The sequence below is a fragment of the Panthera onca genome, chromosome A1 (genome assembly GCF_046562875.1).
Source record: "Panthera onca isolate mPanOnc1 chromosome A1, mPanOnc1 haplotype 2, whole genome shotgun sequence".
Classification (NCBI taxonomy): domain Eukaryota; kingdom Metazoa; phylum Chordata; class Mammalia; order Carnivora; family Felidae; genus Panthera; species Panthera onca.
The window spans coordinates 178,321,381-178,337,674 of record NC_138339.1 but is presented as its reverse complement, the minus strand read 5'-3'; the positions used below and the strand labels follow the sequence as shown (position 1 = coordinate 178,337,674).

At 37.0% G+C, this 16,294-nt stretch overlaps 1 long non-coding RNA gene across 3 annotated transcripts in view; it reads left to right on the top strand.

Annotated features, from left to right (window-relative positions):
* The window catches only part of LOC132681928 (uncharacterized), a 48,733-nt gene that overhangs the window by 20,586 nt on the left and 11,853 nt on the right, over positions 1 to 16,294 (top strand). The window contains exons 3-4 of one of the 3 annotated variants that reach the window (XR_009611330.3): positions 3,121 to 3,219; positions 11,625 to 11,865. This is a non-coding gene — a long non-coding RNA (uncharacterized LOC132681928). Of the gene's footprint in view, positions 1 to 3,120; positions 3,220 to 11,624; positions 11,866 to 16,294 lie in introns of those variants that run through there. The other 2 variants (XR_009611329.2, XR_009611328.3) reach the window with 2 other exon arrangements.

Sequence of the window (16,294 nt, the reverse complement as noted above, 5' to 3'; positions counted from 1 at the left end):
ATTTTTATAAATGTCTTTTCAATTTGTATTAATAAACACAATCATTTATTATAAACATTGTATACTCATTTCTATTTCCTTTGCTTAATATACTATAGCTAACAGGAAGCGTAGCGGTTTCACATTTTTAACTTGAGAGAGGAGATTCTGCCCAATATACCTGAACATGTTTTGGGAGATATTTATATAATCTAGAAAACTCTAAGCGTTGCAGGAAATTAATCCTCATATAGCAGATTCGTAGAAAGTACAACACTTTAAATACATTTTTATTTTTTAAATTAGAGTTAAAGACTTTTTAAATGCAATAGGAAATACACATAAATTCCCCAAATCAAGCATCCTTGATATAAATTTTGAATACAATTCAAAAGTCATTTTGCATACATTATGTAAATTTTAACGGTGGCATTTTTTGGCAGTTCTTTTAAAGTAATAGGTATTAACCTCAGATATATTCTCCCTTTTAATTTAAGTAGAATTATAAAAGCATAAAATTCTCTTATAGAAAATACTGTGCTACTTTAGTTGTGCATTATCATTAGAAGGATGGGCCATAACTGGCCATACAAAGTCTCCATGATAATGGATCTCATCTGCAACTATTCACCTCATACCAGAGAAGAATAATCCCCATGAAATGCACCATATTTGATATAAATCAAAAATGTTTTTAAATGGAGATATTAAATGAGGACATAGTGTGTGGCTTGCAGCCCTTAACAAGTTTTTCCTAAATTACCACTAATACATCTATGACAACTCAGAGAAAAGCTGGGTCTCATGAAACACATTAAAGAGTTACTCTAACAATAAATAAAACTATCTTCAGAACCTGAAAGGTTCCTGAGCAATAACCAGAAGTGAATAGAGCTGTTCTCAAAATTTTAAATATTAATTGCTAAAATGTTGGCCCTTAAAAGTTGCCACTTTTTTATTCAGACATTATTTATGTCTATTTATAAAGACATTTTAACACCTCTAAGAAAGGGTTCAATTTCTATTCCAATCAGGACCGTAGGAAGGCATTCCTCTCCTACAAACACTGTTTGTTCAGGTGACCTGGTTCCCTTCTTCCTCAGTGGCTTTCCTTGGATAACTGGACTTACTGTTTGAGGACTAATTCTAGAACACCTATGGTATCTGACTTTCAGCTTTACAAAGTTAACATTCAGCCCATCTTCTGGTCCTTCATGATCTCATGCCTAATTCTCCAGGGGGGAAAAAAAGGAGACAACAAATTAACAAATCAAATTTAAAAATAAGTAAACACACAACCAAACAAATTGCTAAAGAGATCTCTTTTACAATTTACATTGAAGAAACAATGGCTCTCACCCAGCAGTCCCTTCAAAACAAATCATTGGATAGCATTTTGTAAGAGCTCTGCAGTGTAATCAATGTAAAATCGCCATTTAATAATTAGTAGAAGGAAGAGACTTGATGATCTCAGAGATGTGGCAAAGAAAGGCTTAGACCCTTCTAACGACAACAGAAATGAAAAGCTTTATGGAAAAAAATTGGGTGTGTAACTTACGGCCCCAATATGAAGGAAATTAGAAGATGACATGACTTTATGAGGTTAATAGAGTATTAAAGAGTGATTCTAATCCATCTTGCCTGTTGCATTTCTCTCCTGAGAAAGAGTAAGTTTTAAAAAAAGCTGATCCTGCACCCTCTACAGGTCCAATAATATGGTTGTTCTCAAGGTAATATTTACATTACTATATTGTAATAGTAAGTGTTCACGACCTTTAGTTTCTCAGAATCAATCAAAGACAGAGCATGTAAAGGTATAGCTATGTAATGAAATGTAAATGTTATAAATACCAATGTGAAATGTATGCTATGGCTGATGAGCAGAGGGGAACTGGGAAGGTGAGACAGAGATACAGCAGTACCAGTTCTAACATTTTGTATTAAGAGAAGTAAAAGTATACTATGCAAGTATAAGGGATCAAAATTATATTTCAACACATTACTAAGATTTATGGGAAGGATTAAAAAATAAAAAAACAGAACCAAAAACACATCTCACGATGATTGGAAGGAGGGGGAAAGTGAGAAGAAACGATTGTGAACATCAACCATGGGTGTCAGCTCTCATAGTAGAGGATAAAAAGATAGGATTTATGTTGATAAATAGGAAATAATGTATAAGGATATTGCTTACAATTATGAGATGCCCACTAGAAGAAATAAGAACAGAAACAATCAAATATAATTTCTAAAAAAATAGATTTAAGTATTAGGGGAAGTTTTCAACACTGTTCTTTTTTTTTATTTTTTAAATGCTTCTATCACTTTTAGAATTTACAAAAGAATGGAAGAAATGAGTAAGTACTGAGTTAATGACAAACCCCTAAGATACTGAGATAAATAAATGTGAAATTAATACTTTCACTAAATTTATGTACTCTACATAGAGTGTATGAATAGTGAATGGTCAGCTTTTAAACACTGACACTTGGCTCATATTATTTATTTATGCTTCTAATCATCAGCTACTGAAGCTGCTAAAGAGGGTTAAATATGACATAGTATGCCTCTCTAGGCCAGGATTGTATCTGTAAAAGTACAGAACCATGATGGGCAGCAGCACACAGAAGAGGGCACGGGGCAGTGAAAGAGCTACATTCGGTGGCTGCAGTCAGCAGGGGTGTGGGAGTCTGGGACAAAATAATTATGCATCAGTACAATAAATGTCTTCTGCACACTGGGAAATACTTTCCAGGTATGACTCAGCCTAGATGTTGTTTTCTTTCCCCTAAAACTAGGTCAATCTTTATAACTCCCCTCCTGGCATTGGAGCACAAAGATGAAATCATTCCTCTGAGGTCAAAGGCAGTTGTGACAGGCATAGCTTTATCAAAACGGGAAAGAAATAGTCCCTTTAAGTTTCCAGATGGGATGAAATTGTGCAGCAGATAATGGGGTGGGGTGGGGGGGAGGATATAATCAGAGCTCCAGAAGACCAGATGATGAAGAACTGATACTTAGCCCTTGAATTTCTTGCAATTATAGTAGTAATTGAGAAAGCTTGGGAAAAAAATTTGCTCTGAAAAGGAAGTGATTCCTGATAAAGACTAATTCGAGATGAATAAATGTTTCAAAATTTAGAACCAGGAAAATGAAAGAGAACAGAAAACATCAGATGCAAATAAAACTGTGATGTTTCCCTTGATCACATCCCCCAAGAAGAGAAACGTCAATTCCCAGGTGAGGCTGATTAAGATAAAAATCACACTGCACTTAGATCTGCATATTAATTTCAGGCACAGATATACGTGCGTGTCTGTATGTGTATACATCTTTCAGTGTGTGTCTGTGTATTCTGATGCTAAATTCTACATTGTTCACTGCTTAGTGTTAATGCAGTCAATTTCTAGTAATGTGTCTGCGTATTTGATTCTAAGTGGAATATATACTATTAGAGACACGGAAAGCTGGAAAATATGCTAAACTGATATTTTGTCAGATTCTGTATGAAAAAGTATACAGCATTCTTAAAGAATGTTGTCTGTGATAGGCAGAAGTTGTCTAAAATCTCATCCCTGGACCCTGAGAATATGTTAATACACATAAGAAAAAAGGACCTTGCAGGGGTGCCTGGGTGGCTCAGTTGGTTGAGTGTCCGACCTAGGCTCAGGTCCTGATCTCAGTTCGTGAGTTCGAGCCCTGCATCGGGCTCTATGCTGACAGCTCAGATCCTGGAACCTGCTTCAGATTCTGTGTCTCCCTCTCTCTCTCTCTCTCTCTGCTCCTCCCCTGCTCATGCTCTCGCTCTCTCTCTCTCTCTCTCTCTCCCTCTCAAAAATAAACATTGAAAAAAAATTTTAAAAAAAGGACCTTGCAAATGCAGCTAAGGTTACAGACCTTACAACCCGCAGAATATCATGGATTATCCAGCTTCATCTAATGTAGTCAAGTGGGTCTTTACAAGTGGGAGAGGGAAGGCGGATGAGTGGGTCAAGTGATGTCGCAGAAGAAGAGGCAGGAGAGATGCAAAGCATGAGAGAGACTCAACCCTTGTGGAGAAAAGGACCATGACCAAGGATATGTAGGTAACTTTTAGAAGCAGAGAGCAGCCCTCAGGTGACAAAGAATTGGGGACCTGTGTCCTATAGCAACAAGGAAATGAATTAATTCTGCCAACAACTAAAATAAGTAAGAAACAGATTTTCTCCTAGAGCCTCTATAAAAAACCTTCCCAGCATCTATATTTTAGCCCAGAGAATCCAGTGTTCGGCTTCTGACATACAGAACTACAAGATGATACATTTGTGTGGTTTTAAGATGCTCAATGCGTGATAATTTGCTATGGCATCAGTAGAAAACTAATCATTTCCAAACTGTTACTCTATCATTATGTGCCTGATTATATGCTTAGTGCAAATTTACTATGTGACCAGTGATAGTAAAGGGCATCACATAAGTCTGATCTTCACAGAATTCTACATTTTAGATATTATTATTTCCACTTAACAGAAGAGAAAAACCGAAGTCTAAAAAAAAGGGACTTTCTCAAAGCTACACAACTGTCAAACTCTGACTAGTAGTCAAAAGCAGGGCTTCAAATCAGATTATGTTTTAAAAGAGTATGATCCAGGGGCGCCTGGGTGGCTCAGTTGGTTAAGCATCTGACTTCGGCTCAGATCATGATCTCACGGTCAGTGAGTTCAAGCCCCGCGTCGGGCTCTGTGCTGACAGCTCAGAGCCTGGAGCCTGCTTCAGATTCTGTGTCTCTCTCTCTCTCTGACCCTCCCCCGTTCATGCTCTGTCTCTTTCTGTCTCAGAAGTAAACATTAAAAAAAATTAAAAAAAAAATAAAAGAGTATGATCCATATTTACATATTTATGTACACACATTTCCATATATGCCCACACATACCTACTACATTTCAAGTAGGAGATATTTTATGGAATATGGATCAACTATTTCATCAGAGTTCGTCATTATTGGAATAAAAATTTGTCTCCCAATATATATCTAAATGAATGCAAATTACATTGTTTTATCCCTTTGAATACATTGTTTTATTAAAAAGTAAACATGTTGGGGCGCCTGGGTGGCGCAGTCGGTTAAGCCTCCGACTTCAGCCAGGTCACGATCTCGCGGTCCGTGAGTTCGAGCCCCGCGTCAGGCTCTGGGCTGATGGCTCGGAGCCTGGAGCCTGCTTCCGATTCTGTGTCTCCCTCTCTCTCTGCCCCTCCCCCGTTCATGCTCTGTCTCTCTCTGTCCCAAAAATAAATAAAAAATTGAAAAAAAAAATTAAAAAAAAAAAAAAAAGTAAACATGTTTACTGAATTTAAGGCTAAAGTTTTATTTATGTAAATTTTAAGACTACCTTAGATTAAAAGCAATTGTAACAATGTAAATATGTGCATTTAAATATATGTTACATAAAAGCACACCCAAAATTAAATAAGGTTTGATAACCAGTTGTAAGCCAAAAATAAAAATAATTCTGTATTTTTGTATTCTTTGGGTAAATACCTAGTAGTGCAATTGCTGGATTGTAGGGTAGTTCTATTTTTAGTTTTTTGATAAATCACAATACTATCCTTAAGAGTGGCTGCACCAGTTTGCATTCCTACCAGCAGTGCAAGAGGGTTCCCCTTTCTCCACATCCTCGCCAACACCTATAGTTTCTTGCGTTGTTAATTTTAGCCATTCTGACAGATATGAGGTGTCATCTCATTGTGGTTTTGATTTGTATTTCCCTGATGATGAGTGATACTGAGCATCTTTTCATGTGTCTGTTAGCGCTCTGGATGTCTTCTTTGGAAAAGTGTCTATTCATGTCTTCTGCCGATTTCTCAACTGGGTTGTTTGGTTTTGGGATGTTGAGTTTGATACGTTCTTTATAGATCTTGGATAATAGACCTTTATCAGATATATCACTTGCAAATATCTTCTCCCATTCTGTAAGATGCCTCTTAGTTTTGCTGATGTTTCCCTTTGCTGTGCAGAAGCTTTTTATCTTGATTAAGTCCTAATAGTTCATGTTTGCTTTTGTTTCCCTTGCCTTTGGTGATGATTCAAAGGGGTATGTGAACCCCAATGTTTATAGTAGCATTATCAACAATAGCCAAGCTATGGAGAGAGCCCAAATATCCATTGACTAATGAATGCATAAAGGATATGGATACACACACACACACACACACACACACACACATATATATATACATATATATATACATATATATATGTATATATATATGATGGAATATTACTCAGCCACAAAAAGGATTAAATCTTGCCATTTGCAATGACGTGGATGGAGCTAGAATGTATTAAGCTAAGCAAAATAAGTCAATTAGAGAAAGACAAATACCGTATGATTTCTCTCATATATAGAATTTAATAAACAAACCAGATGAACATATGGGAAGAGGGGATTAAAGAGAAGAAAGGGAAACAAACCACAGATACTCTTAAGGATAGAGAAGAAACTGGGGGGTTGACGCAGAGAGGAGGTTGGCAGATGGGCTAGATGGGTGATGGGTATTAAGGAGGGCACTCATGATGAGCACTCAGTGTTCAGTTAAATTTAAATTTAACTAAAATTTAAATTAAAAAAAGAAATGAAAAAAATAATATTTCTTGGTCACAAAAATCATAGAAATTACAAGGAGAATTAGACAACTTTCATATATTTATTTGGAGCTTAGTTTACATCTTAAAATGTTGCATTGTAATTCATTATCTAATGTTTCCTGAAGTCTATCTTAGTATTATCACAGCAGCACTTCCATCATTGCCCCTTTCCCCTCAAAGGGGATTAGATAGTTCAAATCATGCTAGAGAGATAGTCTAAATATGGATTGAGGTCTTGAGAGCCAGAGTGGAAGTAAACACTGGCTCCTTAAGATGAGGTGAGACACCAGAGCACAGGGTGCAGGAGTGAACTGAGCCCTTCTGTAGGAATAGAGAAAGTTGGGACATACAGACAAGAATATTTTTTTTAAAGGAGAGAAAAGAAATGTTGGTCAGCTGGACAAGAAAGAGATTACAATTTAAGTTAAATGGTCAGGGAATGCACTGGGATGATGAAGAAATAGTCATATCAACAAATCTCAAATATAAAGAAAAAGGAAGTGTAATAATCTTAATGCAAAAATGAAAAATGTGGCTGGAAATGAGTGAATGAATTGGGTGAAGAGAGTAATAACAGACAATGTTGGATACAATGCAGGCAGGGACCAGAACATGATAGTTTGGATTATAATGGGCTGTTGAATAGGCTATCATTGAATTTTTTTTAATTTCTTTATTTAATGATCTGATTATATTTGAAGATATATCTGAGGAATTTTCAGAAGATACTGCTGGTTATAATATGAATTATAGATTATAAAGCATCAAGAATAGAAAAGGTAGATTTTCCTGCTATTGCTGGTGTCATGAGAGATGATGCTGGGTAGACTAGGAGTCGAAGATAGGACCTGCTAATTGATTACATAGTGGATGTGAGTAAAAGAGAGAGTTGGGAATGACTTTTTTTGGTCCTGACCAATAACCCAGATAGTGCTATTTGCTTGTTTGAAAATAACTTGGGCAGGGAACAGACAGTAGATATCAATAATAATGACTTTTTATCAGGATTCACACTAACAGAAACAGTAATGCCATTGGAAGGCAGGGTGTTAACAATTGCTACTATACCCAGCTGTGGTAGAAAAAATTCCCATTTCCTATGCACAAGCACTATGTAATTACCTCTCAGTGTGGGGCTAACAGCAATGAATATGACAGGATATCACTTCTATAATTAGGTTCCCAAACATTTGACTTTGAGGGTGGCCCTGACCTAACCATGTGACATCTTTGAAAGAAAGTGAAGTAACACTGAAAATTTTTCCTGGGGGCCTGAAAGAAAGTAAATAATGATATATGTTGTAAACTACCTATGAAGGAGAACATAAGAATTGGACCTGAAGGAAGCCTCTGGAAGTCTGTAGGAGCCAACAGCCAGCAAGGAAATAGGGATATCAGTCCTGCAGCCACACAGAACTGTATTCCATCAACCACCTCAATGAAATCAGATGAGGATCCTGAACTCCAGATAAGAAAAGTGGCCCAGATTGCACTTTGGTTTCAGTTTAGTAAGGTCCTAGAAAGACAGCCCAATTATGACAATTTTGAACTTCTGATCTCTAGAAACCTGTGAAATAAGTTTGTATTATTTGAAGCTGATAAATTTGTGGTAATTTGTTATGGAATTAAAAGAAAATTAATACAAATATTGGTACCTGGAAGCGGGAGCCTACTGATACAACACCTAAAATTTGGAAGAAACTTTGGAATCAGGCAACCGATGGAGGCGGGAATAATTTTGAAGAGCGTAAGAAAGAAAGCCCGACTTGCCTTGAACAGACTGCCAGTAGATATCAAGGCTTTTAAGGATGCTATCTGTGAAGGCTCAAAATGAAGTCAAGAACATTTTGGGGATTTGGAGGAAAGAGGATCCTTATCATATATTGGCAGAAAGCCTAGCAAAACTGCAGGAATGTTGAAAGCAGAATTTTGAAATAATGCATTTACGTAAGGAGATTTCCAATGGAAGTGTTAAAGGTACCACCTGGTTTCTTCTTGCTACTTACAGGAAAATCCATGAGAAGAGAGATAAATTGAGGAAGAGTTGTTAAAGAGGAATCAGGATCAGATGATTTTGAAGACGTTCAACCCCTTTGGATGGCAAAAGATTCTAAAATTCAGAAATGGCTGCTGGAAACTTGGCATAGCAAAAAAGCTGCTGTGTTACTATATAACTATATAACCTTTTGCTAAAATCTCAGGTCAAACCGCAAAGCATTCAATAACACAAAGGGGGTGCTTTACTGATCCTCTCAAACTAGAGAGCCTCTGGGAAGCTTAAGGCCATTGTCCCTCAGCCATCTTGCTAAAGGCCAATGATATAGAAGAAATTATCTCGAAAATCTTGTACGTGTGCCTTTAACTATTGTAGTAAAACCTAGTAAAATTTACACGAGATACAGAAAGTCCTTAAGAAAATTGTTTCAGCACAAACAATGCTAGTTGAAACTGAAAGAGTGAAGGTGATGTTAGAGTAAGCTGTTTTCTGAATATTATTGCCATTGTATGTGTATTCACCCTTTCTTTATGTACTCATCTGTTGTCAGGCACTTAAGTTGTTTCCATATCTTGGCTATTGTGACTAACACTACAGCAAATATGAGAATGCAGATATTTTAGACATCCTGTTTTCACTTCCTCTGGGTAAATACTCAGAAGTGGGGTTGTTGATTCTTATGGTAGTTCTATTTTTAATTTTTTTAAGAACCTCTATACTTTTATTTCATAGTGGCTAAACTAATTTATATTCCTATCAACAGCATACAGGGTTTCCTTTTCTTCATATTCTTGCCAACACTTGTTATCTCTTGTCTTCTTGATGACACACATTCTAACAGGTATGATATGATATATCATTGTGGTTTTGATTTGCATTTCTCTTATGTTTAGTGATGTTGAGCATCTTCTCATGTACCTGTTGGCCATTATTTGTCTTCTTTAGAAAAATGTCTATTTAGTTTCCCTACCCATTTTTAAATTGGATTGTTTATTTTATTGTTATTGAGTTACATTGCTTTCGGGTACACATTTGAAAGTAATAGATAAATTTCTGGAGATCTGATGCACAGTATAGTGATCATTGTCAACAATGCCGTACTATGAGTTTCAAAGTTGTTGGGGCGCCTGGGTGGCGCAGTCGGTTAAGCGTCCGACTTCAGCCAGGTCACGATCTCGCGGTCCGTGAGTTCGAGCCCCGCGTCAGGCTCTGGGCTGATGGCTCGGAGCCTGGAGCCTGTTTCCGATTCTGTCTCCCTCTCTCTCTGCCCCTCCCCCGTTCATGCTCTGTCTCTCTCTCTCTGTCCCAAAAATAAATAAAAAACGTTGAAAAAAAAATTAAAAAAAAAAAAAAAAGTTGCTAAGGGATTCATCTTAATTTTTCTCACCACAAAAAATAAATGATAACTATGCGATATGATAGAGGTGTTAGCCAATACTATGGTAGTAATCATATTGCAATATATTAATGTATCAAATTAATACAATGTATACCTCAAACAATGTCATACATAAATTACATCTCAATAAAAAAATAAGCTCTTGGGTCCCCAAATTCTAATGACAGGAAGAAGGTTCACAACACTGCTCAGCCACAAACACGTGCTGTCTTCCATGAAAAAGGAAGGTGGAGTCAAGTACCCAAAGGGTTGAAACAAAAGCTATAGATAACTAGTGCCAGGACTTGGAAGCTAATCATGAAAGTATTGGGGTCTGCCTGGACAAATTTCTAAACTGACTTGGATGAATGCCAAGGATGGTAAATATACCATCTTTTTCCTCCCTTTAAAAAAAAGTAGTGCTTATTCATTTTTGAGAGAGAGACAGAGAGTGACTGGGGGAAATCCCCCCTTTTTGAACCAGAATGTATGTAACTATTGACCTATACCTGTTCTACTATTGTACATTAGTAGCATTGAGGATACGCTGGGAGCGCTGAGGATGTGTTTAGTTTCACACATCCACAGATGGAGAGGGAATGTGCCCAGAAGCTGTGCCTAATAAATTACACATACAAGCCTCATCCACATCTAATTCAAGTGATTTATATGACTAAAATTAGGGTTTGAACTGAGCTATAATGGTATGAAACTCTTGGGAGTGTTAAAAGGGGGGGCACGAATGTAATTTGCTTGTGGGAGAAACATGAATCACTGTGGGCCAGGAAGTAGACCCTTGTAGGCAGAATTCTAAGATGACCCCCAAAATTCCCACCAGCCCCTCATGTGTGTATGTTCTTTATGTCTTCCCTTCTAGTGTAGGCAGCACCAATGAACATTACAGCGTATCAATCCTATTACTAATCTCTCAGGTATGGAAAAGGTTTTTTGGGGTTTTTTTAGATGTAATCAAGATCCCTACAGAGTTGAATTCAAGTTAATCAAATTAGAGATTATCCTAGGTATGCCTAATTTAATCTGCTAAAGTCTCAAAAAGAAGGTAGAGCATCATCAAGATATTCTAGCCTGGAACAAGGGAACAATCATATTATAATCTATGAGAGAGGCCACACAGCTAGGACCTGATGGTGGTCTCTAGAAGCAAAGAGGAAACTTGGCTAAAACTAGCTAGCAAGAAAACATCCCTACACATGCAAGAAACTACGTTCTGTAATAGAGACAGAGGCTGGAAGTGGACCCTGAGCTCCAGGCACAAATTTAGCCTCAGCTGGCATTTTAGTTAGCACTTTGCTTTCAGTCTTATAAGAGCTTGAGCAGAGAACCTAGCTAAGGAGTATCTGGGCTTCTGACCTACAGATATTATGAGATAATGAATTTGTGTTTTATAAGGACCAAATTCGTGGGCCTTTGTTACACAACAATTGGAAACTAGGAGGCTATCCATGAATGTTTTGAATAGGAATTGCAGTTTTCCTACATTTCCAACACCATGGCCATTGACCCTACTAGGCCATCACTCAAACTCATCCTGAGGCAGAGTGACCAGATTACCTCAAATAGGCTGGCCACCTGGCATCTTCTATGTGGATTTCTTGCAATGCAATAGATGTCTCTTTTCCTTATAGTGGCCATGTTTCCTGCTGGATGAACAAGGCTATCACAGAGAAAGAGTAAATGGAGTCAACAGCTAGAGAGAAGCATAAATAAATGACACAGCAAATATGAAGGTTGATGGTATCTGTGTTCCTGTTCTAACCCCTATTGGCCTGTGACTGTCCCTGGATCATAAGTTGCCGAGACTTGATTATCTTCCCCTTTAACTTTTTAAGCTACTCTGATACACATCAATTAAATTCATTTTTATCATTTTTTTTTACCAAATTGGGTCTTTCTTACTTAAAACCAAAAGTATCCTGGGTAATATAATATAAACTATTATAACTGTGTCTATTGATGGCCACAGCTAGTGGTCCAAATTTACTACTGTTTCAAATCCCTTCCTTTAATTCATTTTGGCAGATGTTCACCACCTTCTTTAATGAGCATTACATTTCTCAATCTCTCTTTTACCTTGATATTTTTCTTTCCTCCCTTGAAAAGTTCCCTATAACATTAAACTGCTTTTTACCTGTTCCTTTTTTTTCTGCTTGTAGGAAAGATGTCACTTTCCTCCATTTTCAGACTAATAACATCTCCTTTATCCATTAAACTAAATGACTTCTATTGCCTCTGGGACCTGCAGCCTCATTCATTCCCTCCTTCTCATCAGTTCTCAAGCTTTCTCATTCCACTAGCATCTCCCTCTGTCCCCAAACATCGTCAGATCTTCCATATGCCTTGCATCAATTCTTTTAGGACATGCCTGTCTCTTTTCTCTTTATTGCCAAGTCACTTCTATCAAACTATATTCAGTCTCTACTTATTTCCTCAATACATATTCCCTCTGTTTCTCTGGACTAGAGTCCAGTCAGACAGCAGAATCCATCCAGCTATTGGAACAGAGAGCGTTTGATATAATAATTTTTACTTAGGTATAAATATGTTAGTCGTTAAAAAGGTAGACAGAAAATTCCAGTGTATCAGAGAAGTAGCAGCTGTAGAAAGTAACTACTGGGGTGACTGGGTGGCTCAGTCGGTTAAGCATCCAACTTCAGCTCAGGTCACGATCTCATGGTTTGTGGGTTCGAGTCCTGCGTCAGGCTCTGTGCTGACAGCTCAGAACCTGGAGTCTGCTTCAGATTCTGTGTCTCCCTCTCTCTCTGCTCCTCCCCTACTTATGCTGTGTCTCTCACTCTCTCAAAAATAAATAAATATTTTTAAAAAATTTAATAAAAAAAAGAAAATAACCACTACTCCTAGGGCTGGGAGAACCAAGAAAAGACGTTGGAATTATGAAAACTTAAAAACTTAGAAGAGGATGTCTCCTAAGATCCCTGAGGAGGGAGTAGCTGTCCAGCTGTTGATGGACCTGAGCTTGGAGGACAGCCCTATGGGAGGGGGCACTGCTAAGTTGTTTGTTTAAGAGGCAGTTACATGAAGCCACTGTGGCACATTTTGGGAAAACTGGCATCTGGATTCAGCTGCTGCTACAAAGATATATACTTACTTTAAGTGTTAATAGACTTTATTAGGGTGATGTTCACACAAATTGCAAGCCTAGGAAAGTCTCCTAGGAAAGGAATAAATTCTTTCTTCCTCTTCTAGCTATGCATCTACCTTCTAGCACCCCTTGTTGGCAAATCCTAATATGTGGTATTCAGGATCCCAGCTCCAGTATCACAAAGTCAGTATAGAAAGCCAAATTTGGTGCTAAAAGGCAGTACCTTAAACTCATGACACCTTGGCTTTGGTGATTACACCTCATAGCAGCACTTTTTAATTAAAATTTCACTATTATTAGAAATTACATATAACCTCATAATGCATATTTCCAAAAACATCTTATCTCTATTTTCTCTTGTGTGATTACTCTTCTTCTTGAAACAGCCCAAAATTCTCATCTGTAATATTTGACTCATAGTTTACCTAATATCTTGGTGTTAACTTTCTAGTTTCTCAATTGATTCACCATTAACTCTTACCGCTTTAATGTAAAGAAATATTTATTCTTCCAACAAATGCTAATTTTAACAAATACTAATTCAAAGCCCATCATGGGCCAGCCACTGTGCTATTTGCCAGATAGAAAATGATCAAGATTAATATAGTTCTTCTGCTGAGGGTTTTATCAGGAAAAACAATTACACCAATATTTATTCAATTGCAATTTTCAACAAGGGCTAAAAAACTAAAGCACACTATACATAAAAGATGACACACACACACACACACACACACACATATACATATCTATACGTATGTATGTATATATACATATACACACATATACTTTCCATGTTTGTGCATGTATATATATGTGTGTGTGTGTGTGTGTGTGTGTGTATATATATATATATATATATATATATATATATATATATCTTCTCTCTGTGTATGTGTGTGTGTGTGTATACTTATATATTTCAGGATAGTATGCATGTGTGTGTGCATGTGTTATAATAAAATTACCTGACATATATTTGAGGATCAGGCAGGGTTTTCCTGTAGCAATTTTGATTTTTAACTTTAAGAAGAGTTAAATCTGTAAAATAGTGTATGGAGTTGAAAAGGGTTTCCAAGAAGCGAGTAAAACAACAAGAAATAGGGCACTAAATATTTTAAGAGTCCTAATTATTTAGGTTATGATTTTCTTTTTTGGTCAGTTTCCTGAATTCACTGTAATTCTTCAGGAGTTTAGTTCCAGGTTGTTCGTCTTTTCCTTTCCTTTCCTTTCCTTTCCTCTCCTTTCTTCTTTTCTCTCCTTTGCTCTCCTCTCCTCTCCTCTTCTTTCCTCTTCTCTCCTCTCCTTTCCTTTCCCTTTTCTCTTTCTTATACTCACATTTAATGTTGTACCCTCCTTTCTTTCTTTGAGAATCCTTGATTTTCTGTTGTAACAATACTGGAGAGCTGAAAAATACCTGCACCCACTCAGTTAATTATGCTAGAATACTCATTCGATGACCTATGTTTATCCCTGATCATATGTTTATTCTAGCATGTTCAGGTTTTATTTTTGCTTAATTTTGAAACAGGCTTATAAGCGTTTTTCTACATAAAAGAAAATTAAAAAAAAAAAAACATTTCTCTGTGTGTAGTAAAGAATTGAACCTTGACCAAAGACCTGTCCTTTGCCCTTGGCTCCTGGGAAGTGATCTCTAAGCCCTTGGAATGTCCTGCGTGATATAAGCGTCTTTGTTGGTGTCTTTAGGCTAAGCCAGGCAATCGAACACTGTGGTTTATGGTAGGTGGCTTTGAGGGACAAGATCTCAGCTCAATACCTCCAGAGACTCTGGGGAAAGAGGTCAGTCATGTGGATAGTCCACCATGGCTACCTGATAGAGTCCACTAAAGACTCTGGACACCATGGCCTGAGAGAACTTCCCTAGTAGGCTGTGCTTCAAGTATATCATCATGTATTTTTGTAGGAGGAATTAAAGCTGTCCATTCCTTAATAGAAAGAGCAAAATTGGATGTTGTACATCTGGAATTCTCCTGCACTTTACCCCATGCATCTCTTCCTTTGACTGATTTTGATCTGTGTATTTTCACTGTAGTAAACTGTAACCATGAATATAACAGCTTTCAGTGAGTTCTGTGAGTCCTTCTGGGAAATTACCAAAACTGAGGGTGATATTTGGGAGCCCCAAACTTGCTATTGATGACAAGTGAGAGTGATCTTGGGGACTGTTCCCTAATTCATGCTCAGTTTATGAAAATGTTTTCATAACATAGAGAAAGGGACACCTGGATGGCTCTGTCGGTTGAGCATTCAACCTTGGCTCAAGTGGTGATCTCACAGTGCATGAGTTCCAGCCCTACATAGGGCTTGCTGCTCTCAGTGAAGAACCCGCTTGGATCCTCTGTCCCCCTCTCTTACTGCCACTACCCTGCTCACTCTATCTCTCTCTGTCTGTCTCTCTCAAAAATAAATAAACATTAAAAAATTTTTAAATAAATAAATAAATCAGAGTAGAGTTGACTTAACGTGGCAATATATTAGGGTAGTAATATTTTAGCCTGGTAATACTTTAGTATTTATTATGATAAAGGAATTAAAAAATAAAATAATACTTATTTCTCCATTGATGATATTTCAAATATTATCTTTATGAATTATTGAACTATAACTCAAAAGAAACATTGCTATTTTTAGACACCCAAAAATTTTTCAAACAGTTCAGAATTGTAATATTGCTAATACAAGGTAGGAAATAAAAAATAGAATCAGTGAGAATACTAGACACTGCAGAGAGAAGGCATGAAATTTTCAGACCTAACTCTTCTCCAAATGAACTCACAAGGTTTTCAGCATATCACTTAAAGTGTATTTCCCTTTTCTATTACAATTTTTTTTTGAGGAGTGGGCAGTGTGCAAGAATATAAGGCATAAGAAAACTTATTTTCTTCAGGGACTTCTTTTTAATGTTTATTTATTTTGAAAGGGAGAGAGTGAGAGGGAGAAATCCAACCAGGCTCCATGCTGTCAGCAACATGGGGCTCAATCTCATGAACCTTAAGATCAAGACCTGAGTCGAAATCAAGAGTCTGCCACTCAACCGACTGACCACCCAGGCACCCCCAGGGACATTTTTATCATAACACTTTCTTTCACTTCTATGAATTTATATTTTTAAACCAAATTTAATTCGGTAGAAAAACATTAAGTAGAAATGATTGATCATCATAAAAGTCTAGA